The sequence below is a fragment of the Amblyomma mixtum genome, chromosome 5 (genome assembly GCF_055824585.1).
Source record: "Amblyomma mixtum isolate Tamu chromosome 5, ASM5582458v1, whole genome shotgun sequence".
NCBI lineage: Eukaryota > Metazoa > Arthropoda > Arachnida > Ixodida > Ixodidae > Amblyomma > Amblyomma mixtum.
The window spans coordinates 93,687,489-93,713,841 of record NC_143016.1 but is presented as its reverse complement, the minus strand read 5'-3'; the positions used below and the strand labels follow the sequence as shown (position 1 = coordinate 93,713,841).

The following is a 26,353-nucleotide window of genomic DNA, read 5'->3' as shown; positions in this document are numbered from 1 at the left end:
TGTTGAAGGCACCTGTTCACAATTTTTGTTGAAGGCGTCTCGGGTGTAATCAGAACGTTAATTCTGATCAACAGGACTTCGATCGCAATTCTAAACGTATTATTGCTGCTCACTGCGCAACCAGAGTGCAGTTTTTCCAACGGAATCATCGGTAGCTTTGCTCACAAACTGCAAAAGTGTTCGGTTAAAATATAGTAATAAATAAAACCAAATCTTTGAACTCGCATGTTTTAGCGCGTTCGAAAATTATGAACTGCCGATATGGTACTCGACAATAAAATTAATTTTGAACCCATTTTAATGGATGACACAATGTTTACCAACGTTTGCCAGTATACTTTGAACACTGGATAAGCGGTGGTAATCCTAGGCCAATATAGGCAGCTCCCGGAAATGGCATAGCCAATTCTGGCAAAGAGTGGAACAACACTGGCTAACATGGCCCATGATAGCCATGATTCGATGATGGCACAGCCAGCAATGGCAAACAGTGGGGCAATCCTGGCTAACCTGGCCCATGATAGCCAGGATCTAATGAGGGCTCAGCCAATACTGGTAAAGCGACGGACAACCAGGGCCATTGTTGGATGTGCTAAGGAGTGGCACAACCAATATCGGATGCTCACTGGCAACTCTGGGCCTAGTTAGGGCCACGCTTTGCCAGTGGATTTCCAATATTGGCCCGCCGTCGTGTGCTACCTGGGTAGCTCCTCTAGCGGGAGGATCCTGTCACGCGTGGCTACTGGCCGCCGTTTCGAAACGACTCGACTTGGTAGCCCATCTCTCACCCTGGTATGACGTCAGAGGTCATTCTAAAGGTCAAACGTGGCTACCGGCAGCCGCTACTCTAAAGGCCGTTCATGAGCGTAGTATTGCTTTCGCAATAAAAAAATTAGGAGGTGCTTTGATGAACTAAAGTGCTGGTAGGCGAAATCCTTAACGCAGTGTTGCTTCTTGTGTCACTGTTGTGTGGTTAAGGTGTTAAGCTTCGCCTCTGAGTGTGGAACGCGGTAGCCTCTTGCAAAGCTGCCAGGGGGTCCGCAGAATGCCATCGTCCGTTCGGCTACCCGCCGTGGTGGCTCAGTGGTAAAGCGCTCGTCTACCGAGCCGGAGTACCTGGGTTCGAACCCGACCGTGGCGGCCGCGTTACGCAAGAGGCGTCCGTGTGCTGTGCGATGTCAGTGCACGTTAAAGATACCCAGGTGGTCGAAATTATTCCGGAGACCTCCACTATCAATTACTACAAGGAGGAGCACCGGCGCTACCCGGCCCCTTGTAAGGGTCTGGATCGCGCTGACGAGCGCCTCCTCATCAAAATTCTTACTAACACTGTACTGTGCCCGGCGGTGCTTAAACATTTCAATACATCCTTTGATGGCGCGTGCCAGTTCTGCGGGGAGGTGGCTGACACCTTCCACATTGTTTGGGCGTGTCAATCAAACCCATCTATCCCCCCCAACCCCAACCCCACCAGAGAGGACTGGGAGGCGGCCCTGCTCGGCTGTCAAGACCTAAAAAGCCAAAAGGCTTTGGTTCAACGGACGCGGGCGGCGTTGCTTGCCAATGGGGCACCGGAATAGGGGCTCCACCCAGTATTGTAAGGGGAAAGGGCCAATAGGGTCCTACCCCAATCACCTTTCTGTAAAAAACTTAATTTCCCATAAATGTTTTTCACCACCACCACCACTACGGCACTTCTTTCTCTCTTTCTTCTTTCACTCCTACCTTTCTCCCTTCCCTTCGGCGCGGTTCAGGTGTCCGCCGATATATGTGAGACAAATACTGCGCCGTTTCCTTTCCTTAAAAACCAATTTACCGTTCGGCTCTACGCCTTGCTCGTCGGTAAATGGGTTTCTGAGGAAACGAAATGTATTTGTCTCGCTTATCTCGGTGGACACCTGAACCTCATCATATGGAAGAGAGGAAGATGGAAGTGAACGAAGACACCGTATTCACTAGACTCGCCTTTGTTCAATCCAAACCATCGAACAGGCATGGCGGAGCGGTTAGCGTGCACGTCTCGCACTCCAGGGACCCTATTCGATTCCCCAAGTCGACCAATTCCCTACTCGGCTTTGAAGCGAAAATCGCTACGCAAGTCAACACCGCGCTTCGCGTGAGCCGGCGTATGTCGGAGCACTAGTGACGTCACGCACGGCGCAGGCTACTGCGCATATGCGCCGCCGCTTCTCCTCCTCGCCACAGTTTTACCTTTCGCCGCAGCCGTGCGCAATGCGCATTTGAAAAGAGGGGTATATAAGGCGCGCTTGCCCATAGCGGCTTCGGCCACGTATTTGCTTTTTCAGCAGCGTCCGCTTCGGCAGACGCGGTTGTTGCTGCGACGCGCGTCTTTTCTCTTTCTCTTTTCTCTGACCTTTTAATTCTCCTCTATCTGCACGCGGCAGCGGTGGTGGTCGTCTCGAGCCAGTAGGCAGGCCCGTGCAATTCCCTTTTCATCCTTCTCCCAGTCACCACAACAACAACAGGCGCACGCTGCCGCGCGCTATGCGTCATCGTTTGACGTTCGCCGCAAGCGCGCGTTTATCGCGGAGGCAGGCTATATAACCGCTTGCCACAGAATAGGCGTGCGCAAGCAATATGGAAGGAGAAGAGAGTGATACTACCGATACAGAAGTGCTACCACGAGAGTTGGCTGAAAAGGATCGAAGAAATGAAAGGCTGAAAGCTCAACGAGCGTCCGAGACACCCGAACAGCGAGAAGAACGTCTTGCTAAACGACGCAGCAAAGACAATCACAATGTTTATGGCGGACCATCTTGCTACTACTACTCATAAATCATAAACCATAACCATATGCTAAACCGTAAGCATATCCATAGGCTAAATCATAAAGCATAACCATAAGCTAAATCATAAGCATCACCCCAGCTTTTCGCTTCCAGATATCCAGGCTTAACCTTAGCTAAGCCCCAGCCAATAGACCGATTTCACAAAGCCTACTGCGCATGCGCGCGTTTACCGGAAGTAGCCAGCCGCCATCTTGGCTGTAGTCCTTCGTGGCATCGTCTGCACGACAGGCTACATTACTTTGCGCCTTGACTGGCATTATACCCGGCCGCAGTAGCTTTCCGCCGTTTCGTTTATTGTGTTGAGCTCTATAAAGGAAACAGAGGCTCCACGGCGGAGTTTCGAGGGGTGCAATGCTAATCGCGGTAGGAGCAGCGCAGAGAGGGTGGTCAGTTGCGGCATGAAGTGGAGTGCCCACGGTGGCGACGCTGCGTTTGTTCCTCGAACCTTGCTTTGGAAAATGCTGCAGGTGGCGATAAAAACGCGCTTGACCGCCGCTTTCGTTAATTTTGTCAGCAGAACATTTGAACGCATAGCGATGCACGCGATTTAATAAACGTCTTCAGGCAGTATTTACATTTCTTGCCACCTAATTTTGCTGTTTCAGTATTCGCTGTATTCATCTAGGCATTCGCTATAGACGTGTCACACAGCGTTTGTTGCCTTTATTTTTTCATCATAGCCCTTGATCAAAACCGGCCATGCGATTGTTTTTTTTTTATTCACGTAAACACACAGTATTCACGACGTGCTCGGCGGGTCACCAGCAGGAAAGGTGAGCGATTCGAGCGAGCTATGCCGTTTTTCTAAATGGAGACGTGACAAATGCTTGTGTTCAGTACAAAATGAGAAAAGGAGAAGCCAATCGGGGAGCTTTTGAGTACGCCTAATTAGGGTTTAGGGGATTTTAATTTCGTGACGAATAGTTTTATTTTGATTATTGATACACTAATTACTTCTTTATTTAGGTTAATATAATCTTCTGCCAGGGCGTCTCCCGTACGACTCACTTTCGCTATTTTCGTAGTACGAGTCTGAAAAGGTTGTCTGATTGGTAAACACTAGATGGCCTTTTTTATCCAAAACAACGGACAAAATGTGGATGATATCCCGGCATAAATGGCATGTGGCTGTTAGTGGAATACCATGTATACTCAACGAAACGTTGGAAATTATTCCACATTTCCACAGTTTTATAGCCTCGCTTTCTCATTCCGTGAAATAGAGAAAGCATTATCGCTAGTATGGGAGCTCGAGGCATCAGGAGTGAATACGTGCATCAAGCTAACATTGTGGATTCCTGAATATAACAATGAATCTTCGCGCACTGGTTACCTTACAACCTTGCACCGGGCAGAAATCGCTGCAAAGAAGGCTTGACGACGCAGCACGAAGGCAAATCCGATAGCCTTCTTTTTAACAATTTAAGGGACTGCCTCAAAGCTTAGAGCCTCGTAAAAGGCATTTAATACAGTTCAGACCTTGCAAATTTGCCATTCGTCATTGTCCACTGATCAACAGGGACAGTACGGCTAAATGTACTGAACGGCACTTCTTCAGCTGCCTCTCGTGAACAGCTTCTATGCAATGTCTTGGCTACTTTTTCTCTTCTAGAAAACGGAAAATCCGGGACGCTCTGCTTCGCACAGTTGTCGGAGCTCACGACACTCCTCAGGTGAACGCACTTGTCCCGCAAATACAGCATTCACGCAGAGAAACACCGTGTGGCGACGCAAACAGGGCTGCTTCTCGCGCGTGCGCCACGCACCGCGCTGACGCGGCCGCCGGCCGGAGTACCACAACTCCCAGAGTGCATCGCGGCGGCGGTGGCGTAGCGCAACTGCTTGTGAAATCGGTCTATTTGTTTGAGGCGAAAGCCTTTAATGGCTTATGCTCGCGGTGTCCGTCCATGATCGCGGTGACCATCCATGCTCGCAGTGTCCGTCCCTGCGCTGGAATCGCGCCAACTGTGGCCTCTCCTCCGCGCAGCGGTGCAACCTCTTCCATAATTTCCTTTCCTAAAATTTATTTTCTTCATTACAGACCTATCCCGGCCGCGGCGGTTGAATTTCTGGGGAGGAAAAATTCTAGAGGCCCGTGTACTGTGCGATGTCAGTGCACGTAAAAGAACCCCAGATGGTCGAAATTTCCGGACCCCTTCACTACGGCGTCTCTCTCAGCCTGAGTCGCTTTGGGACGTTAAATCCCATAAACCAAACCAAACCTCACTATATTTCTTCTTTCACTGCCTCTTCCTCCCGTCCTCTACAAACGGATGATAGGTGTCCACGGAGATAATTCAGCTGCATGACACTGCCACCACCCCACAGTACCTTGTCGCCCTTATCCAGCGCCACATGGCGACAATTACAGACAGGCTGCTTTATTTCCCCCCACCGTCTCTCATGCTTCCACCCCACCTGATCGGATGGGGAGGATTTTAATCCGGTCTATACATTCAAAGATATTACAACATATTATCAAAATTGTCATCGCCTTTACCCTAGCCCATGTAAAGGCCTGAAGAAGGCGGATGAGCGGCTCCTTCTGCGCCTTCTCACCAATACTTTGCTGTGCCCGGCAGCGCTAAAACATTTTGACCCCTCCTTTAGCGGCAGCTGCCCACACTGTAGTGCAGTGTCTTCTGACACCTATCACATGGTGTGGGCCTGCCCCTCCAACCCCGCTATTCCCCCCATCCCCAACCCAACCCGGGAGGACTGGGAGGCGACCCTGCTCGGCTGCCACGACTTACAGGCCCAACAAGCCTTAGTCGGGCGCGCCCGGGCGGCGGCAACCGCCACTGGGGTCCCATACTAGGGACCTCCACCTAGTGTTTGTAAGGATCGGTCCCTTACGGGCTGATCCAAACATACCTCCAGTTCATTCGAAATAAATGTTTTCACCACCACCACCCACCCCACCTTTCCTCCTGATTGTAACACCTGTGGCGTGCCCAGATCCACACTTTGCCAATACCTTTGGGAATGTCCTTCCCCAAAGGCAGTACAGCCCATCCCCTCCCCAAACCCCCTCGATCTTCCTGGGAGGCTGCTTTACGGACCGCTCAGCCCGCCGGCCAGAAATTGCTGGTGGATCGGCCTTTACGTGAAGCACAAGCCCGTGGACTCCTGGACCAGTAGGGGACCACCCTGGAAGATTTTTTTTGTTTGTAATAAAGTTGTTTCCATCCATCCATGCACTCATATACGAGACAGTTACTGGAAATTTCCTTTCCTCAATACACTTTTCATTTTCTCCACTACTGCTCATTTTTGTCTTCTTGCCCTCCCGCTTCCTCCTTTCTTGTACGGTGCGGTTCGGGTGTCCACCGCGCCGGTTACCAGGCAACGGTTCTTGCGGCCGCAACAGCAACACAACAGCGCGATTCAGGCGCCCACTGACCCAGGGAGCCAGTCATGCGCGCTTCCTTTCCTTAAAATTATCGGCTTGTAAAACGTCAACGACAACGCTAATGATAACGCCGAGCGGTCAACGGCGAAGCCGCGTAACGGGCGCCAAATACCTGCTCTCTAAAACACTATAATCAAAAACGTAACCGCTGTCGCCAAAGACAATAAAAGTCGCACATGCGTGAAGCCCGCCACGCGCCAAGCTGTTCGGGGAAGCGGCGGTGGGTTGACCACATGGCTTTCGCCAATCACACTTCAGAATTTCCAAAGTGTATTCGGTAATTTTTATTAAGGCGGAAGCCTTTAATGCCTCATCGTTGTAAGCAGAAGTTGTCGACAGAAAATGTCACGCTTTTCAGTTGGTCGAAACGGTCGTGACGTCACAGTGCGCGAATTTCAAAGGGGGCCAATTGCACTTTGGCTACTAACCATGCAACCAGTTAAAGGGATCGTATAGTGATGCTCCAAGTTAGTGGGACTTACTTAACCAGTTAGCCTTTCTAGTCAGACCAGATAAACAAATAAAACAGAGTAGGAAATTTTCCGAGCTTGAGAATCGAACCCCGGTCTCCGGAGTGCGAGACGAGCACGCTACCGCTTCGCCATGCCAGCTCGATGATTTGGAATGAACAAAGGCGCGTCTAGTGACTACGGTGTCTTCGTTCACTCCCATCTTCCTCCCTTCCCGTTACGGCGAGGTTTAGGTGTACACCGAGATATGAGAGACAGATACATTTCCTTTCCTCAAAAAACCATTTTCAAAGGCGCGTGTACTGAATACGGTGTCTTCGTTCACTCTAATGTCCCTCCCTTCTTCCGGTGAGCTTCAGGTGTCCACCGAGATATGCGAGACAGATTCATTTCCTTTCCTCAAAAAACAATTTTCAAAGGCGCGTGTACTGAATACGGTGTCTTCGTTCACTGTCATGTCCCTCCCTTCTTCCGGTGAGGTTCAGGTGTCCACCGAGATATGCGAGACAGATGCATTTCCTTTCCTCAAAAAACCATTTTCAAAGGCGCGTGTACTGAATACGGTGTCTTTGTTCACTCTCATGTCCCTCCCTTCTTCAGATGAGGTTCAGGTGTCCACCGATATATGCGAGACAGATACATTTCCTTTCCTCAAAAAACCATTTTCAAAGCCGCGTGTACTGAATACGGTGTCTTCGTTCACTCTCATGTCCCTCCCTTCTTCCGGTGAGGTTCAGGTGTCACCGAGATATGCGAGACAGATTCATTTCCTTTCCTCAAAAACAAATTTGCCGACGAGCACGGCCAAGTTCCGCCACGGCTTGACTAGCAACCCAAACCGCAGCCTCATGGACGAGTTCAGGCGTCTAAACGAGCATCGCTTGACTACAATCACCCAGCGGTGCAATGCGATCATGGAAGCATCACAGCTTCCACTAGCTTGTGTGAATGTACGTTCACTGTCGCTACACGGTCAAGACGTCGCATATGACCATGTCTTGGCTCGGTGCAAGGTTCTCTGTCTAACTGAAACATGGATGAATCCCTTGGTGGCACCAGTTGAGATCAAAGGCTTTCACTACGTTACAGGAGCAAGTCGTGCTTCCAACCAAGCAGCGGGAGTTGCCATTTACGCGCACCCAGACGTCAACCTAACACCGCTACAGTTTGACGACTTGCACTTTGATGTGGGGGAAGTGTGCGGTGTCAAGCTCGGAAGTGGACTCAACGTGGTGTGCGTCTACTTGTCACCTCACATATCCCAACGGGCTGGCCATGAATTCATGGGACGAGTGCTACCAAGCTGGTTCAAGTTTGGCCCAATGATAGTGGTAGGAGACTTCAACCAGGATGCCAGAACGCATCAAGACTTCCTAGATGGAATGCAGAAATCTCTGGGTCTGCACTTGTCTACTCCACGGGACAAAGCTACCACCAAGTACGGAAGCTGCTTGGATTTGGTCTTCAGAACCCACCCCAGCGTCAAAGATCTAGACTACATATCACTCCACTTCAGTGACCACAAGGCGGTAGTAGTCGACGTAGACCCGATCAAACATAAAGAATTCACCGGGCATGAGCCATCTGCGGAAATCTCCCCCGACCTAAACTTTGAGGAAGTCGTGGATACAGCCGAAGTCGAAGAAGCAGATAAAGAGACGCACTAGGGGAGAAGTGAAACGCGCCTCTGAAAGTGTGTAGTTTGAATGCGCAGTTAAAGTATACAGCCAAATAAAACACTAGTCAATAACAAACAGTCTCTCAGTCAATGCCTAACAGTGCTCCAGAAAGGCTTCCGCCTTGAAGCAGTTTAGTGTGCCAAAGTGCCCCCTGAACATTTCGTTTATTTATTTGTTTTACTTGGAGCATCACTATTCCATCCCTTTAATTGGTTTCATGGTTGCTAGCCACAGTACGATTGGCCCCTGTTTGAAATTCGAGCACTGAGACGTCACGACCATTTCAACCAATAGAAAAAAAAAATTGGCTGTGGTTTCGCCCATCGCCATCCCGAGTAGAATTCCGGAAGCAACGGCGCGGCAATCGCAGCGGCGGCGGCACCACTGAGTCACCCGTGTAGCGGAGGAATCGATGGTGGCCCCAGTGCCGCAGCTGTGCGCTGTGTGACGTCACTCGCTACTCGCGCATGCGCAGTTGAGGCTCTCCGGGGCTCCGCGAAATCACTCACACCTAGCGTAGTTATGCTTCCGCAACAAAAGCGTGACATTTCTGTCAACTCCTGCTTACAGCGATGAGGCATTAAAGACTTCCGCCTTAAAATCTGAAATCCATAGCAGCGGCCTTCCATTCACACCAGTGTGTAGTAAATTGGGAAGTAGTACATGGACATGACCGACCGTGTCGAACGGCCACTCGATATCCAGAAATACTACATTGGTGTCAATATTGTGACTTAGGACGGCCACTCGATATCTAGAAATACTACATTGATGACATTATTGTGGCTTTGGCCATGATCAACGCATATCAAAATACTCACAATCACATCCATTGTGCAGCCATGACCTCTGAGAACATCTCATTAGGGAATATTTCGACCAGCTCGGTATTCATTCGAGTACCTGACGTGAATTACCGAAAACTTCAGGGCGGCTTAAAACGATATCTCGGAGATATCGATAGTAAAGAGAATTATTCGACCGTTGTCTGAAAAGGAACAACCGTCACTCAGTCAGCGAGCTGACGCATGCCTACAGAGCCTCACGCCAGCTCTACCCCACGCCCCACTCCTCCCTAGATAACAAACAAGCAACACTCTGGCGCAGACTACAGATACACACTCTCCCCTCACCCTTTACCCTAGCCCACTATCATCCCTCCTTCCCCACTCCGGCATGCGCCCTATGCCCAGAACCCTTCGCTTCTTCCCTCCACATCCTTTCCCACTGCCCGGTGGACCCTCCCCCGCGAGACCTATAGAACCTCAAGACCTGGGAGGACTGGAAGACCCTGCTGCGCTCGGAGGATCCGGCCGTGCAGACCGTCGCCACCAGCCTGACTGGGAGGCGACCCTGCTCGGCTGCCACGACTTACAGGCCCAACAAGCCTTAGTCGGGCGCGCCCGGGCGGCGGCTACCGCCACTGGGGTCCCAAACTAGGGACCTCCACCTAGTGTTTGTAAGGATCGGTCCCTTACGGGCTGATCCAAACACCTCCTGTCCGTTCTGAATAAATGTTTTCACAACCACCACTACCGGCCGGGCTGCCAGTGTTACGGACCTTAGGCACATAAACACTTGAGTGCAGTGGGGTCATGCGGGGACCACGGGGCGTGCCCCGAATTCCTCTTCAAATAAAGTTTCTCTCCCTCTCCCTCGGTTGTACAAAGTAGCAGCGCGGCGACTGATCTTGCCCAATACACAATGATAGAGAACGGCCACTATAGTCGCCCGACACACACAGAAATGTTACATACAGCGACTATTACAGCCAGCCACCAAAAAAAAATGTCCCCAGGCATCCCCGTGGACTGCTAATGGAGGCAGTGTCTTTACGACTATGCGACAAATGGCACTGCACGCAACGCTCGAATTCGTACTGCCTTTTTAAACAAATGCTTTGATTCTTTCAAAGCTCCTGAATCGCTTGAGGTCATTTTGCCGAAAATACTCCTGCATACTCTGTACTGCATTAAATTTCAACTCCCAAGAGACCTCAATCCGTGCGGTAACCAGATATCTTGTAGTTTAAAGAGGTGTTTTGCCTAAGCTGTAGGCGTGAGAAGAGCGATGGAGCAGCCTACGCCAACGGGGTTCCGGACTGAGAGCTCCAACCACCGCTACAGCCTCCTAAACTATTTCATTAAAATATTTTCACCACCATTACTGAAATAAATTTCCGGAGACCTAGAGACCTATACTACGGCAACTCTTTCTTTCTTCTTTCACTCCCACTTCCCTCCCTTCCCTTCCGGCGTGATTCAGGTGTCCACTGAGATATGTGAGAGATACTGAGCCATTTACTTTCCTCAAAAGCCAATTTTATGACGCTGCTGGAAACCACTGTGATCCTGGCACGTTATTGCACTCATATGATTGCTTATCAGGTAGAGACGTTACTCGTGGTGGTGCTGGTGAAACTTTATTACCAGCGGATACAGAGGAGAGACACGAAGTCGCCCCCCGCTTAAACGACGGCCGCTATCCCTCGGGCCGCGGCGGCGTCTTCAGCCAGCTGGAGGAGCTTGATCTGTGTCCCCGGGTCGGGACTGAGCAATAGAGCCTCCCAATGATCAGAGTCGGTAATGAAGTGACTCGCGGGTAAGAACTGCGGGCAGTTCCAGATCATATGATTTAGATAGGCTTTGATATCACAATTTTTGCATTTTTCTGAGTTGAGTCGTTTCAAATAGAAGCTACACAATTGGGGATTTGGATAGGTGTTTGAAGTTTACACCAGGCTTTGGCCTGTTGCTTGGAGAGCATTTTATCTGCGAGGGGAATTTGAGTCTTACAAGCCTGTAGTGCTGCAGGATTTCTCTGTAAGAAAACAACCTGTCCTTGCCGGAGTATACGGTGGGTGGGCTGCACGACCCAGCTCGGCGGGACAGTTCTCGAGCTAGGTTATCAGCCGCCTCATTACCAGCAAGGGAGGCATCAGCTGGCGTCCAGATTAGGCGAATGCGCCGAGTGGGCTGATAATTTAGCAGAATCATCATCATCATAGTAACTTTATTTTATGCAGAGGAGTTTCGGGCTCACAGACCCCTGGGCCCCCGCACGACCCCACTGCACTCAAGCGTACATGCTCCTGCGGACCATGACGTTGGCAGCCCGGCTGGTTGCGATGGCCTGCTTGGCCGCGTCCGCGGAGCGCAGCAGGGTCTCCCATGCCTCCCAAGTGGTGAGGTGCTCCAGGCCCCGCGGCCGAGGGTCCGCCGAGCAGAGGAAGAGGATGTGGGAAAGGGTAGCGGAGGGATGCTGGCAGAGGGTACAGGAAGGGCTAGTGGAGTGATATCGGGATTGCACACAGAGTGACGGGAGGGTGCGCGTCTGGAGGCGCCGCCAGAGCGTCTGGTGGTAGTTGTCTCGGGAGTGGTGGGGTGGAGGGTAGAGCAGGCGCGCGGCCCGAAAGGCCTGCGTCAGATCGCTGAAGGAGTGCATGCGATCCCGCTTGAATCCCAGATCGGAGGCCGACGGCGCCCGGTTTAAAGAACCTCGGGCTAACGCATTGGCGGCCTCGTTACCGGGATTCCCGGAAAGCGCAGGCACCCATATCAGCTCCACATGGCGGGGCTGGTGGGCGGCAGGCGAGCTGAGTATGCTAAACGCAGGGACGTGAACTCGCCCGCGCGCGAAATTTAGTATCGCTGTTTTGGAGTCCGATATTATGTAGCGTGTCTCAGTGTGTGCAAGCGCGTAGGCGATGGCTGCTTCCTCGGCTGCCTCCGAGGAGGTGACCGAGGGGAGGGGGACAATAGCAAGAGGCTGCAGGAAGGAGTTGGCAACGGCCACCGCCGCTTCCTCACCCGTGCATGCGGTGTCCACCCATACGGCATCAGATTCGGAGCCATAGTATTTGTGAAGCGCCTTTGCTCGGGCTCGGCGGAGCGACTAATGATGCTGGGGGTGCTATTGCGAGGGAGAGGTTTGATGAGAAGTTCTCGATGGAGGGGCCGAGGAATGGGGAGGAGGGCAGGGTCATTCGCTGGGATACGATTGTCTATAGACCCCAGGATATGGCGACCAGTGGATGTTTGCGTGAGTCGCAAGTATTGCGCTTGGCGATGGGTTTCCACAAGCTCCCCAACTGTGTTGTGGAGGCCTAGGTGTAGAAGGCGTTCTGTGAAAGTGCTACCTGGCAGGTGTAGGGCCGTCTTGAACGCTGTGCGTAACATGACATCCAAGGCGGCCGTTTCTTGTCCGGTGAGTCGGATATAGGGAATTGTGTATAAGAAACGGCTGAGGACGAAGGCATGAATGAGACGACATAGGTCGTGCTCTTTCATGCCTCTGTGGTTGCCCGAAACGCTGCGGATGAGGTGCGATATCGCGCCTGTCACCTGTTTGAGCTTCTTGAGGGCAACGGTGTTTTTGCCATTGTTCTGGATGTGGAGTCCCAGAACCCGGCGAGTATCCACCCCTGGGATGGGAGAGCCATTCATCTCAATGGCAACGGGTGCGGTGGGGTATCCGCGGTTGGTTAGGCGGAGAATAAGGAGCTCACACTTCTCTGGGGAGCACGAAAGTCTGATGCTCTGGGCGTGGTCTTGTGTGAGTGTGGTGGCGTTTTGTAAGATGCCCTCTATGTTGCCATCCCTACCGTAGGTGGTCCAGAGTGTGATGTCATCCGCATAGAGGGTGTGTTTGAGATTAGGTATGGCAGACAGTTTCCGGGTGAGGGGGATTAGGGTGGCGTTGAATAGGAAAGGAGAGAGGACTCACCCCTGTGGGATGCCGACGCTCCTAAGGGTGTAGGGTGGGGAGGCAAGGGGGCCAAAATGAACCTCAGCCGTGCGGTCCGTGAGAAAAGCCTGAATTTAGGTGTACATCCCTGCACCTATATTCAGAGGGGAGAGGGCAGTAATAATCGCCTGATGTTCGACGCGATCAAAGGCTTTGGAGAGATCGAAAGCCAGGACTGCCTTTGTGTGGGCCGGAATATCCGGATCGAAGATGTCGTGAGTGAGCTGCAGCATGGCGTCCTGAGCGGAGAGATGGGGGCGGAGCCCACCATGCTGTGCGGGTAAAGGTCGTTGTCCGCCATGTGAAGTGTCAGCCTCGCTAGAGTCACGTGCTCGAAAAGTTTTCCGAGACACGAAGTGAGCGAGATTGGGCGTAGATTTTCTAATGCAAGGGGCTTGTTCGGTTTTGGTATGAATATTACCTTGGCGTGTCGCCAGGACTAGGGGAGGGTGCCCTCCGCCCAGCATTTGTTGATGTAGTCTGTAATCTGGGTGACTGACTAGTCATCCAGGTTGTGGAGCATAGAATTGGAAATTTTGTCGACCCGGCGCCGAATTCGTGCGGAGAGTCAGGAGGGCCGCTCTGACTTCCACCTCAGATATATCGGCGTCCAGTTCCGGGTTAGGCTGGCCTGTGTAAGGGGGCATAGGGTCAGGTGTGCCGGGTGAGGTGTATGTCCATTGAAGGGTGTCTAGGAGTGCGTCCGAGTTGCTGTTGTGTGCGTGTAAGAGGCGTGTGACGTGGTGTTGTGTAGAGGATTTGGACTGTGTGGGATCTATAAGATGTCTGAGAAGTTGCCAAGCTCGCTTGTTGGACAGTTTGCCGGTCAGTCCGTCGCAAACTTGCCACCAGTTAGAGCGGCAGAGCTCCTCCGCGTGTTGTTGTATCTGCGTTTGCAGCGTGTCCAGCCGCTGTTTAAGCTTTCTGTTGAGCTTGTTGCGTTTCCAGCGCCCGAGGAGGCTGTCGTAGGCCTCCAAGAGGTGGGCGAGGCAAGAGCGTAAGGTAGGGGTGTCTTGTGTTGTTGTGATGTGTTGGGTGTTGTGATTGACATGGTTGTAAGTGATTGTTCCCATTCGTCGATGTCCATAATAGGCGTGTTAGGGAGGTCTTTCCACGATGCGCGGATGGCGTCCCAGTTCACCAGCGTGTGAGTTAGGTATTTAGGGCAGGGTTGTTTGAAGGGGAGCGAGATATTAATGATGTAGTGATCGCTTCCCAGTGTGTGTTGTGTTCTTGTCCAAGTGATTCCACGCAGGCAGCGGCTGAGCGTTAGGTCCGGACTGGTGTCTATGCTGACGCTGTTACCGATCCGCGTGGGTGTGTGGAAATTGTTGTGAGTAGTGAGGCGCAGTTCCTGTACTAGGGACCAGAGGCGCTGGTTACGGCCTGTACTGTAACGGTAACCCCAGTCGGTGTGCTGGCAGTGTAAGTCCCCTCCAATCAGGAGAGGGTGCTTGCGTACAAGTCGGTGGAGGCCCGGCAGTAGTCTCTTGGGAAGACATCGAGTGAGATGGGGGGTGATATCGTATATTTGCAATAAAGATGGAGGGCATTGGGTTAGTGGTGTATGATTTCCGTGGAAACGGAGGGTGTCTCTGAAGTTATGGTGTATGATAGGTGAGTGATCGAACAGTGTACAAGTGTGGACACCCTGAGTTTGTCCGTGGCGTCTGAGTGGTAGGACGTCAAACTAGGAAGGGAGGCCCTACTGGCCGTATCCTGGGTGCAGAATCCGTGCTGCTTGTGGGGTTGATTCTTCCAAACGTGTAGTTACGTATCGCCAATTTTGAGTCGCTGGCAATGGTTTATGCCGAGGATCCCGCAATGGCTAGAGCAATGGCTGGTTCGTCTTCAACATGTGTGTGCTGAGTGCGTATAGTGCCCCCAGTTATGAGTGTACCACATTCCGTGGTGACCACAGCTACCATCTTGTCAGCCGAGGAATCTGCTGCATCTACATATACCACAGAGGTATCATTAAGAAAGCGTTTGCCTAATGATTTGGCTCTCTCTGCACGACGTTCAGCGTGGAAATCTGGGTGCATGTTCCAAGGTAGTGGAGGTATGACCAGAAGCTGGCGTATATATTTGGGAAGGTCAGTTGTTGGGCCGCCTTGTCGTTCGTATGTTATGCCTAGTGTGGACAGAATGTGTCTGCCAGTTGGTGTGTCCGATGGTGGTGAAAATATTTTAATGAAATTGTTTAGGAAGTTGCAGCGGCTGGTGGAGCTCTCACTCCGGAACCCCATTGGCGAAGGCTGCTGTCAGCGCTCTTTCGATGAGTTCTTTTTGACTCGTTTCGTCCGAGCTGGCCAGAGCTCCCTCCTACCCCTCCTGCGTTGGCTGGTTATTGAGCATGACCGCCCGATTTCGTTGGCAGGCTCATACCATATGGTACAGGTCCGCCTCCTCCCCGCAGAATTCGCAGTGTGAGTCAAATGACTCCGGATCTATTGCGTGTTGTCTTCGTGGGTTGTTGTAAGTGTTGGTCTGTAGCTTTCGGAGGTGTAGTTCCTCCCCTTTGTCCAGTGTCTTAGCCGGCGGAGGGTAGACCCGACGGGATACTCGTAAATGCTGAAGTATGTCGTTATAAGTTAGTAGTGGGGTAGAAGGTTCCACGGCATCCGCAATGGGTGCACGGGGGAGAAATGCTCGGGCTGAGGCATGTGCGCTCTCTTTCCCTGGGATGCCCTGGTGACCTGGTACCCATATTAAGTGTTTGTGTGTGGGTTGGTAGCCACGAGTGTAGCTATCTTGCAGGATTTTAGCTGCTAGTGGTGCCATCCTGCCCCTGAAGTAATTGCGATACGCTGCCTGTGAATCTGTAAGAATGTATTCCGAGCTAATGTGTGTTTGTCACAAAATTCGGCGCATATTAGAAACAAAGAAAGAAAAACCGCCGCGAGCACGGCGTCTCGCCGGCGCGAGCCCAACCGGAGAGAGGGAAAGCCCACGCCGAGAGCGTGCCTATCTCTCCCCTCCACCACCACTCACCGCCACGGCGTGCACCGAGGGGATGAGTCATCCAAGCCGAAGATTTCTCTAGAACATCCGAGTTGCTTCTACAGCTGACGGGGGGAAGAGGGGGAAGCCTTGCGTGCGCTAAGACATGTCCCCCTCCTCTGCACTCGGACGTCGGCGACGCCGCCACGATGGCGCCACGCCAGAATACGCTCGAAACTTCGAGACGCGACCCCCGACCTCTGACCAATGGGGACGCGCGGCTGGCGAGAGAAATGAAGGGAAACTGCACAGGAGATGCTGCGTGTATGTGAGTGCCTACTTTGGTGCGTACAACAAACAGACGGGAGAACGAGCCTATAAAGAAGGACGTTGACCGCTGTCAAGTCAATGAGTATCTGTTCTCGCTTCGGCGAGCGCGGCTTGGTGGTGGTGGTGGTGGTGGTGAAAACATTTATTACGAATGAGCAGGAGGTATGTTTGGATCAGCCCGTAAGGGACCGATCCTTACAAACACTAGGTGGAGGTCCCTAGTATGGGACCCCAGTGGCGGTTGCCGCCGCCCCGGCGCGCCCGACTAAGGCTTGTTGGGCATGTAAGTCGTGGCAGCCGAGCAGGGTCGCCTCCCAGTCCTCCCGGGTTGGGTTGGGGATGGGGGGAATAGCGGGGTTGGAGGGGCAGGCCCACACCATGTGATAAGTGTCAGAAGACACTGCACTACAGTGTGGGCAGCTGCCGCTAAAGGAGGGGTCAAAATGTTTTAGCGCTGCCGGGCACAGCAATGTATTGGTGAGAAGGCGGAGAAGGAGCCGCTCATCCGCCTTCTTCAGGCCTTTACATGGGCTAGGGTAAAGGCGATGACAATTTTGATAATATGTTGTAATATCTTTGAATGTATAGACCGGAATAAAATCGGGTTCCTGATCGGACGGGGAGGAGAAAACAGCCCGGTGATAGAGCGCGTGGGCGGCTACGTCTGCTGCCTCGTTTCCTGCCAACCCCTGATGAGCAGGGGCCCATATGAGGTAACGGTGTGCGGGGTCCGTATCCCGTATGCAATTTTGGTATATTCGATAGGCTAGGAAGGGAGTGCAGCCTTGTTCGACGTTCCGACAGGCCCCTCGCGAGTCGGTGATTATGTATTTTGAATTGGAATGTGAGGCCGCGAGAGCAATCGCGACCTCTTCTGCTTGTGTTGCACTGCGGGCTCTGAAAGTTAGGCCGTTAACTGTGTTGCTGTTGTGAACTACCGCGGCCGTGTACCATCCCCCGTGGTGAGGGCCGGAGGCGTCCACGTAGTATACACCTGTTTTGTTGCCATAATATCGTGCTAGCGCTTCCGCTCGTGCCAGGCGCCGACCATTATGGTCTTCATGTGACATGTTTGCTGGAAGAGGCCGCACGTGGAGGGCACGTCTCCACAGTTCCGGGATGCGAAACCTGTCTTCCATTGGAGGGGTGTGTTGGATATGGAGTCGAGCAAGAAGGCGCCGACCCGACTCCGTTAGCGACAAGCGCGTGTACTGGTTTATAAGGTGCGCCTCCCGGTGGTCGTGGTGGTGAAAAACATTTATAATACAATAAATATTTACAGAGAGGTGATTGGGGTAGGCCCTATTGGCCCTTTCCCCTAACAATACTAGGTGGAGCCCCTATTCCGGGGCCCCATTGGCAAGCAACGCCGCCCGCGTCCGGTGAACCAAGGCCTTTTGGGTCTTTAGGTCCTGACAGCCGAGCAGGGCCGCCTCCCAGTCCTCTCTGGTGGGGTTGGGGTTGGGGGGGATAGATGGGTTTGACTGACACGCCCAAACCATGTGGAAGGTGTCAGCCACCTCCCCACAGAACTGGCACGCGCCATCAAATGATGTATTGAAATGTTTAAGCACCGCCGGGCACAGTACAGTGTTAGTAAGAATTTTGATGAGGAGGCGCTCGTCAGCGCGATCCAGACCCTTACAAGGGGCCGGGTAGCGCCGGTGCTCCTCCTTGTAGTAATCGGTGATTTGTTTGAATGTAATGGCCAGATTGTCTGATTGGGAGTACCCTTCCAAGGACAGGGAGATAGCCCGGGGAGAGAGTGCGCGGGCGGCCTGATCGGCCTGTTCGTTTCCCTGGAGTCCCTGGTGACCGGGGGCCCAAATCAGGTTGCGTGGAGTTGGATCTTCAGATCGACAGCTATATTCCAGTATGCGCCAGGCAAGCGGGGGAGCCCAGCCCAACTCGTAGTTCCGACAGGCCCCTCGCGAGTCGGTGATGATGTGTTTCGACTTGGGAGTAGTGAGAGCAAGAGCAATGGCAATCTCCTCCGCGTGTGTTGCGCTGTAGGCTTTGAAAGTGAGCCCGGAAGTGAGCCTCCCGGAGTTCCCGGAAAGTATTCACCACCCCAAGAGCCATAAGCCGGCTGTTTGAAGTAGTGATGGGGAGGTCAAGGGCACGTTTAACAATTTTGCGAAGGATGACCTCAAGGGCGTCCTCCTCTTGTTTCCGTAGGTGGAGATAAGGAGTCGAATAGAGAATTCGACTAGTTACGAAGGCGTTTGCCAGCCGCAAGGCATCCTTACTTCGTAACCCTCCGCGTTTGTTGGAAACCCGGCGGACCATGCGGCCCACCTGGTCCCCCACGTTACGGAGTTTGGCCAATGTAGTCTGGCCGCCTGTGTTTGTGGATGTAGAGTCCGAGTACCCGTATCTCATCACTTTCGCGTATGGGACCACTCTCAAGAGAGAGAGATATTTTAGTTGTGCACTTCTGGCGGCTTCGGCCGCTTATCTGTTTTTCGAGCAGCGTCCGCTCCGGCGGACGCAGTTGTTGCTGCGACGCGCGTCTTTTCTTTCCTGTTTCTCTTTCCTCTGATCTTTTTAACTCTCCTCTGTCTGCACGATGGCAGCGGTGGTGGCTCGGCTGGAGCCAGTAGCAGGCCCGTGCAATTTCTTTTTTCATCCTTCTCTCAGTCACAACAACAACAACAAGTCAGTCCGGACCGCCGTTTAAGCTTCATCGAAGCGCGCCCTTTCGACTCCCGGGAAAACACCAATCGGCCAGCATCGGACCAACGAGTCAACGGTCGCCAGTCTGCGGGACGGCATCGTCGTGGAACTCTGGTCGTCGGACTGCCGCAGTGCCCGGTGAACAGATTGTGTTTTGTTTGTTTACCTCTCTCTTGTGTTAGTGCACTTTAGGTGCAATATTGCCTTAGTATTGTATACTCTCGAGTTTAACTTTGCACGAGTTGCATCGTTTTGTTAATCACTTTGTATGTGTTTGTACTAGTGATTGTGTAATCCTCTGTATCGTCTCTTGGCTGCATAAACTTTGTTTTGTTTGTGAACCTTTGGCTCCGACCCATTCTCTGGCTTGCGACCAGCGAAAGCTGGACACCGAACGCCCAAAAACCTCTTGTCACTTGGTAGCTGGTCTCCGCTGAGTTTGCCACGCTGAGTCGAGGGCATCTCGTTCGAGTCCGAGATCGCTACCCCCACAAGCTCTAAGGGTGTCTGGGAGCTTCCCACCTAAATGTGCGCGAAGTGTGGGTGACAGTGTTGCAGCTGAAGCGCCACTTCTTCCGCAGCCAGCATGCCCTGGATAGCCAGTACTAGTCCGTCCACTGTTTTATTTTTGCGCACTACCGCGACGGCCGTCATGCCCTGCTCGGGACCCGCAGCATCGACATAGAACACACCCTCGCGCCCGCCGTAGTGCCTTCGGGGTGCATATTCTTGGGTAGTGGAGCTGCCTTGAAATGTCCTCTTCATGAGGCTGGAATGTCTTTTTGAGCGTCTAGCTGTCGGGGGCAATTGATGTTTAAATCAGTGAGGACTTGACGGCCAGCCCGACAAGTGGAGAGCCGTACTACCTGCGCCGTGAGGTGTGTCTCTATTAGCTCGTCTATCGTGTTGTGTACTCCCAGCCGTAAGAGCCGGTCCGTCGACATCGCAAGAGGGAGGCGCAGTGCTTTCTTGTAGGCTGTTCTGATTATGACATCTAGGTTCCTGATGTCGCGCTTCTTGAGGCGCAGGTAGGGTCGGTCGGTCGGTCGGTCGGTCGGTCGGTCGGTCGGTCGGTCGGTCGGTCGGTCGGTCGGTCGGTCGGTCGGTCGGTCGGTCGGTCGGTCGGTCGGTCGGTCGGTCGGTCGGTCGGTCGGTCGGTCGGTCGGTCGGTCGGTCGGTCGGTCGGTCGGTCGGTCGGTCGGTCGGTCGGTCGGTCGGTCCTCTTCATGAGGCTGGAATGTCTTTTTGAGCGTCTAGCTGTCGGGGGCAATTGATGTTTAAATCAGTGAGGACTTGACGGCCAGCCCGACAAGTGGAGAGCCGTACTACCTGCGCCGTGAGGTGTGTCTCTATTAGCTCGTCTATCGTGTTGTGTACTCCCAGCCGTAAGAGCCGGTCCGTCGACATCGCAAGAGGGAGGCGCAGTGCTTTCTTGTAGGCTGTTCTGATTATGACATCTAGGTTCCTGATGTCGCGCTTCTTGAGGCGCAGGTAGGGTCGGTCGGTCGGTCGGTCGGTCGGTCGGTCGGTCGGTCGGTCGGTCGGTCGGTCGGTCGGTCGGTCGGTTGGTTGGTTGGTCGGTTGGTAAACATTTATTAAAACAGTCAAGGGGCCGAAGGCCCAGATCTAGGGGTCGGCCAAGACTCCTTGGAATCTGGCAGCCTCTAGAGCGAGACCGATGAGCGTTCGTTGGTCGTCTAGGGTAGAGCTGCGTAGACGAGCCTCCCAGGTATGTTGTGTGGGTGTTGGCATGTGTTGTCGTGGGCAAGTCCAGGCCATATGAAGGAGGTCTGCTGGGATATTGCAGTGTTTACACATCGGCATATACCGTTCAGGAAATATATTATGGAATCTTTTGGGATTGGGGAAAGTGTCCGTCTGGAGTTGGCGCCATGTGACGGCCTGTGTCTTTGTAAGTTCTTGGTGCGGACCGGGATAGAATTGGCGAGAAAGACGATAGTGCTGGAGCAGATCGCGTGAAGTGATTATGGTGTCCTTCCTGACCAAGGCGGGCATGTTGGGGGCGGGGTGATATCAGTCGTTGTGTGCATGGGTAGCCCAACTGCCTGTTTGATGCATTTTCTTATTATGGCCTCCACTTTCTCTTTTTCAGCTGACTTAGCTGATATAGCTAAGGGCATACGTAAGCTATACGGCTGATCACGAAGGCTTCTACTAAACGAAGAGTATTGCTTTCCCTCAAGCCCGAGTGGCGGTTACTAATGCGGCGAATGAGTCGCATAATTTGCTGCGAGGCTCCCTGAAGCTTCTGAATTACGTCACCTTTGAAGCCGTGTTCTTGTAGAATTAGGCCCAAGATTTTAATTTTTGGTACTCGAGGAATGGGGACTCCGCGAATACTGAGTTCGATGGCCGATGGGGGTTGCGCAAAGGATCTGATTTTTCGGAATATGAGAAATTGAGATTTGGCTGGAGAGCACCGCAGCCCCCTGGGGTCTACGTAGTTCCCCATGATATCGATGGCACGCAGGAGTCTCTCCTCGATTTCGGTATCACTGCCCTCGGCGGTCCACAAGGTGATATCGTCAGCATAGAGGCTGTGGTGGAGTTGCGGGATCTGCGCTAATTGGTGTGGAAGTTTCAGCATTGCAATGTTGAGGAGAAAGGGTGACAGGACCGATCCCTGCGGGTGCCCTCTGCCCCTTTTCGGTGGACACCGCAACCGGGCAGTGAAGAGGGGGGCGCTGTGAGCGCGCGGAGCGAGACAGCGTCGGTGCATCGGCTCCGCCAATTTTCGGCTGGAGCCACGTATCTTCGACCGCAACCCCGTCAACACAGCCGCGTCTGGCTTCCCGAAGTCGTCAGCTACCTGTGCATACCTCTCGCACACAGGTGGGGCAAAATTTAGGCCTTTTAGGGCCGATCTTCACTTAGGTGTCGTGGCGGCGGTGCTGGGCCTAGCGCCTACGGCGGCGCCCGGCCGTGAGTGAGTCGCCCACCCGCGGCAAGATGGCTTCGCCAAACCTGCAACGTGGCTACGACCCGGACGCCATGGCCTGGTCCGAGGTTCCAGCAAATCCAGCGCCTGATAGCCCGGCCTCTGCGCCCATCGAGAACTTGAAGTTATTCAAGCTAGTGGAACGCCGCTCCCGCAAGCGGAACGCTTCCAAGAAAGCGGACGCCACGTCGCCAGGCCGCTCAACACGGCACAACGCTGCTGCGCGCGCTGCAGCGCTTCACGGTGGGCCCCAGGGACCTGCTTGGAAACCAAAGCCGCTGCCGCGGCTTCATCCCGAAGACATCGTTATCATCCTGAAGCCCCGGGTGACCGTCGCTCTGAAGGATGTCTTTCAACATGGTGAGCTGGGAGCAGCGTTCGCGGCCTACCTGGGCGCCAAGGCCGCAGCATCGCTCAGCCTGCTCCCCACATGGGAGCAAAACCTGATCGTGGCAGGCACCCGAGAGCCGCACGTCGCAGACAAGCTATTGCGGGACTTCGAACTAACAACACCGAAAGGCCAGCTCTCTATGTACGGCCAGTTGAAGCTCACTGGTGACGTGTGCCGCGGCGTCATCACCGTGGCCAAGCACGAGACCAGTGAGTCCCTGCAAAACAAGATCCAGTGGCGTGCTGGAGAGCTTGCCGATATCCGCAAGCTTGGAAAATCAGACGTCGCGGTGCTCACCTTCGTGGGCAAAGTGGTGCCGCGATACGTTCATTACAACTCGGAAGTCACCCTTGTGCGTACATATAAGAAAACGATCCCGGCCTGCGTGCGGTGCGGCACCGTGGGACACCGAGCGGACACATGCCCCTGCCCGGATCAAAAGTGTGGCCTTTGTGGCAGTGCGGTGTCGACCATCGACGGGGTGAAGACACCGCATGAGTGCACACCGTCCTGTGCAGTCTGTGGGCAAGCCCACGCCACCAACTCCCGGGACTGCACGGGGAAATTCAGGCAGCTCAAGGTGCCCGGCCGCAAGACTAGGCGCCCAGAGCTCCCTGGAAAACAGCGACCTGGCCGGCAGGCAAGTCATCCCAATTCAGGTGCCGGTGGCGGAACGCCGCGTGGAGCTGACGGCATCGACAACAAAACATCATCATCATCATCCTCGGTGAAGTCACCACCCGGGAACAAGACTACGCCCCCACCGCCACCGCCCAGCGGCAGGGACGCTGGCCACTTCCCGGCGCTCAAGACAAATGGCGCTGCCGGCGCCCGGGCATCAACGTCTCAACACGGCAAACAACAGGTGAGCAGCTGGGCTGAGATCGCCTCCTCCTCCTCCCATTCCCCCTCCTCCCCAGTTACCGTCTCCGCACTCGATGCGGAATACAAAAAACAGATCGACGTGCTCCGGGCACAGAATGAGCTTTTGCTCAACAAAATTCAAAATTTAGAATCAAAATTGGCGTCCGCCGCTCCGAGCCCGCAGAACTCGGACGCAATGGAGAGCGACGCGGAGATCTCGCCTGCCCTCGTGACAGCCATCTCCGCGATGGAGGAGCGCTTAACCTCTAAATTACGATCTATGATCGAGACCGCCATGGACCAAATTTTGACCAAGGTCAAATCTGCCATCCCCGCGGTAGTATCAAAACACATATTGGACAACCCCCGCCTCCTCCGTCGGACGGGGCCCATTAGGGACGTATCCCGTCCTTCAAAATTCAACCGTCTGATTATTGATTCGGACAATGAGGACAGCTGCCCCGCTCCTTCCGTCATCACCCCCTTGATGGCGCAAGTAGCTGGCTCTGAGGCAGCCAATCCCTCCTCCTCTCCCCCAAGAATTTTAAATCATGGCGAAACACCTTAATCAAAGGAGTTCCGCCATATCCAATTCGGCCGTGTCAACTTCAATAACACAGTGGAACTGTAGAGGCTTTAAGGACCGCACTAAGCGGGCCAATTTCCGCCTCTACCTTGAAACTTTCGAGTCCTTACCAGCCGTGGTTGCCCTCCAAGAGCCAGGCCTGGGCGCCACAATTTCAAATTACACGACGTTCCAACAGGACCCCGCGTCTTGTCTTCTCGTTCACAAAGACTACACAGCCAACCTAGTGGATCTCGACCTCCAACTAGAGTACTCTTATGTAATGGTGACCCTCCTACCAGTCCGCCGCAGGGACCCACCGTTGCATATACTCAACGTGTACTGCTCTCCCAAACTAAAGCGAGTGACTTTTGCAGACCTCTTTAGCCGCGCGCTAAGAGTAGCGGGCCGCGATCCCCTGCTGATTGTGGGCGACTTTAACGCTCCCAGTCAGCAGTGGGGGTATCGCAAGGAGGAGTCGCGCGGGCGTAAGCTGGCGGAGCTTGCGTCCACGTTGGGCCTCACCCTCCACACGGACCCTGTCCACCCAACCCGGCTAGGAAATTCCGTGACACGGGATACGTGTCCGGACTTAACCTTCACTCGCAACATACGACACGCAGACTGGCTCAACACCGAGGAGACCCTCGGTAGCGACCACTGCATCATTAACACTACACTACGCACACGCCCCCTCAAGCGTCCCAGAACACAAGCCCATATCCCAGATTGGACGAAATTCAGGCAAAATTTTAAATCACTTGATAATACACCCATTTCCGCGCAAGGCTACACAGCATGGTCCCAACAGCTGCTGGCACACCTTTCCTCGCATGAAACACATCCAGCTCTCAGAGGCGGTCACGGACGTGGATAACCACCTTCTACACCTCTGGGAAGCCCGTCGCAGCCTCGTCCGCCGTTGGCGACGGCAGAAACACAATAGAAAGCTTAAAGCTCGAATTGCCGAGCTTACCCAGAAAGCGGCAGAGTACGCGGCCCAACTCGCCGACTCCAACTGGGTAGATAGATGCAACACGGCCGCGCGACAAATGTCCAGCCGAAACACGTGGCGTCTCTTTCGAGCCCTAATCGACCCAACCCAAACACGATCCGAAACACAAAAACATTTGCAGCGAGCACTGCACGCTTTTCCTGGCAACACGACTCAACTGGCACAGAAACTTCGGGACCAGTATCTGTGTACAGCCCAAGACCCCCGTGGATCTGCGTACTCTTATGCAGGCAGAGAGAACACGGAGCTGGATCAACCTTTCCAGCTCCATGATCTGCGGGCGGCTCTCGCCAAAATGAAACGGGGCACTGCGCCAGGACGGGATAAGGTCACCGTCAAGCTTTTGACGAACCTTCCCGACTTGGCATACCAGTCCCTCCTGGAATACGTAAATGCGATTTGGCGCGGGGACACCCCCCTGCCAATCGAATGGAAAACGGCTTTGGTCACATTTATTTCTAAAGCTGGCAAACCAATTGACACAGATAACCTCCGCCCCATCTCTCTCACCTCATGCGTGGGCAAACTAATGGAGACGATGGTGCGGGATCGGTTATCTACATATCTTGAACACAAACAAGTCTTTGCGAACACCATGTTCGGATTCCGCCCACACAGATCAGCACAGGATGTCCTCCTGCAACTCAATCGGGAAGTCCTTGACCCCCTCGAATGCCCCCATAATGACCGGGTAGTACTCGCCTTGGATCTTAAAGGGGCATTTGACAATGTAACACATGAGATCATACTCACTAACCTAAGTCACACCGACTGTGGCCTCAACACATTCCAATACATAAGCCAATTTTTAATGGATCGTCAATCCTACATTCGAATTCAAGATAGAGACCATGGTCCTTACCTACTCGGCACGCGGGGAACCCCTCAAGGCGCGGTACTTTCCCCGCTGCTCTTCAATCTGGCCATGATGCACCTGCCGGCCCAGCTGAGTGGTGTCGCCGGCGTGCAGCACGCCCTGTACGCTGATGACATCACTCTGTGGGCCACGCAGGGCAGCACAGGAGACATTGAAACCAGCCTGCAAACAGCGGCGACGATAGTAGACCGCTACGCCCGCCGCTGCGGTCTTCAATGTTCCCCTCAAAAATCGGAATTTGTGCACCTCCGCCCCTCACAGAAGTGCACAACTAAAATATCTCTCTCTCTTGAGAGTGGTCCCATACGCGAAAGTGATGAGATACGGGTACTCGGACTCTACATCCACAAACACAGGCGGTCAGACACTACATTGGCCAAACTCCGTAAGGTGGGGGACCAGGTGGGCCGCATGGTCCGCCGGGTTTCCAACAAACGCGGTGGGTTACGAAGTAAGGATGCCTTGCGGCTGGCAAACGCCTTCGTAACTAGTCGAATTCTCTATTCGACTCCTTATCTCCACCTACGGAAACAAGAGGAGGACGCCCTTGAGGTCATCCTTCGCAAAATTGTTAAACGTGCCCTTGACCTCCCTATCACTACTTCAAACAGCCGGC

General features: G+C 53.4%; 1 pseudogene; it reads right to left on the bottom strand.

The window, feature by feature from the left end:
* Positions 1 to 11,056: 11,056 nt before the first annotated feature.
* LOC149343082 (uncharacterized) lies at positions 11,057 to 14,190 on the bottom strand (annotated as a pseudogene).
* Between the last annotated feature and the right edge of the window lie 12,163 nt (positions 14,191 to 26,353).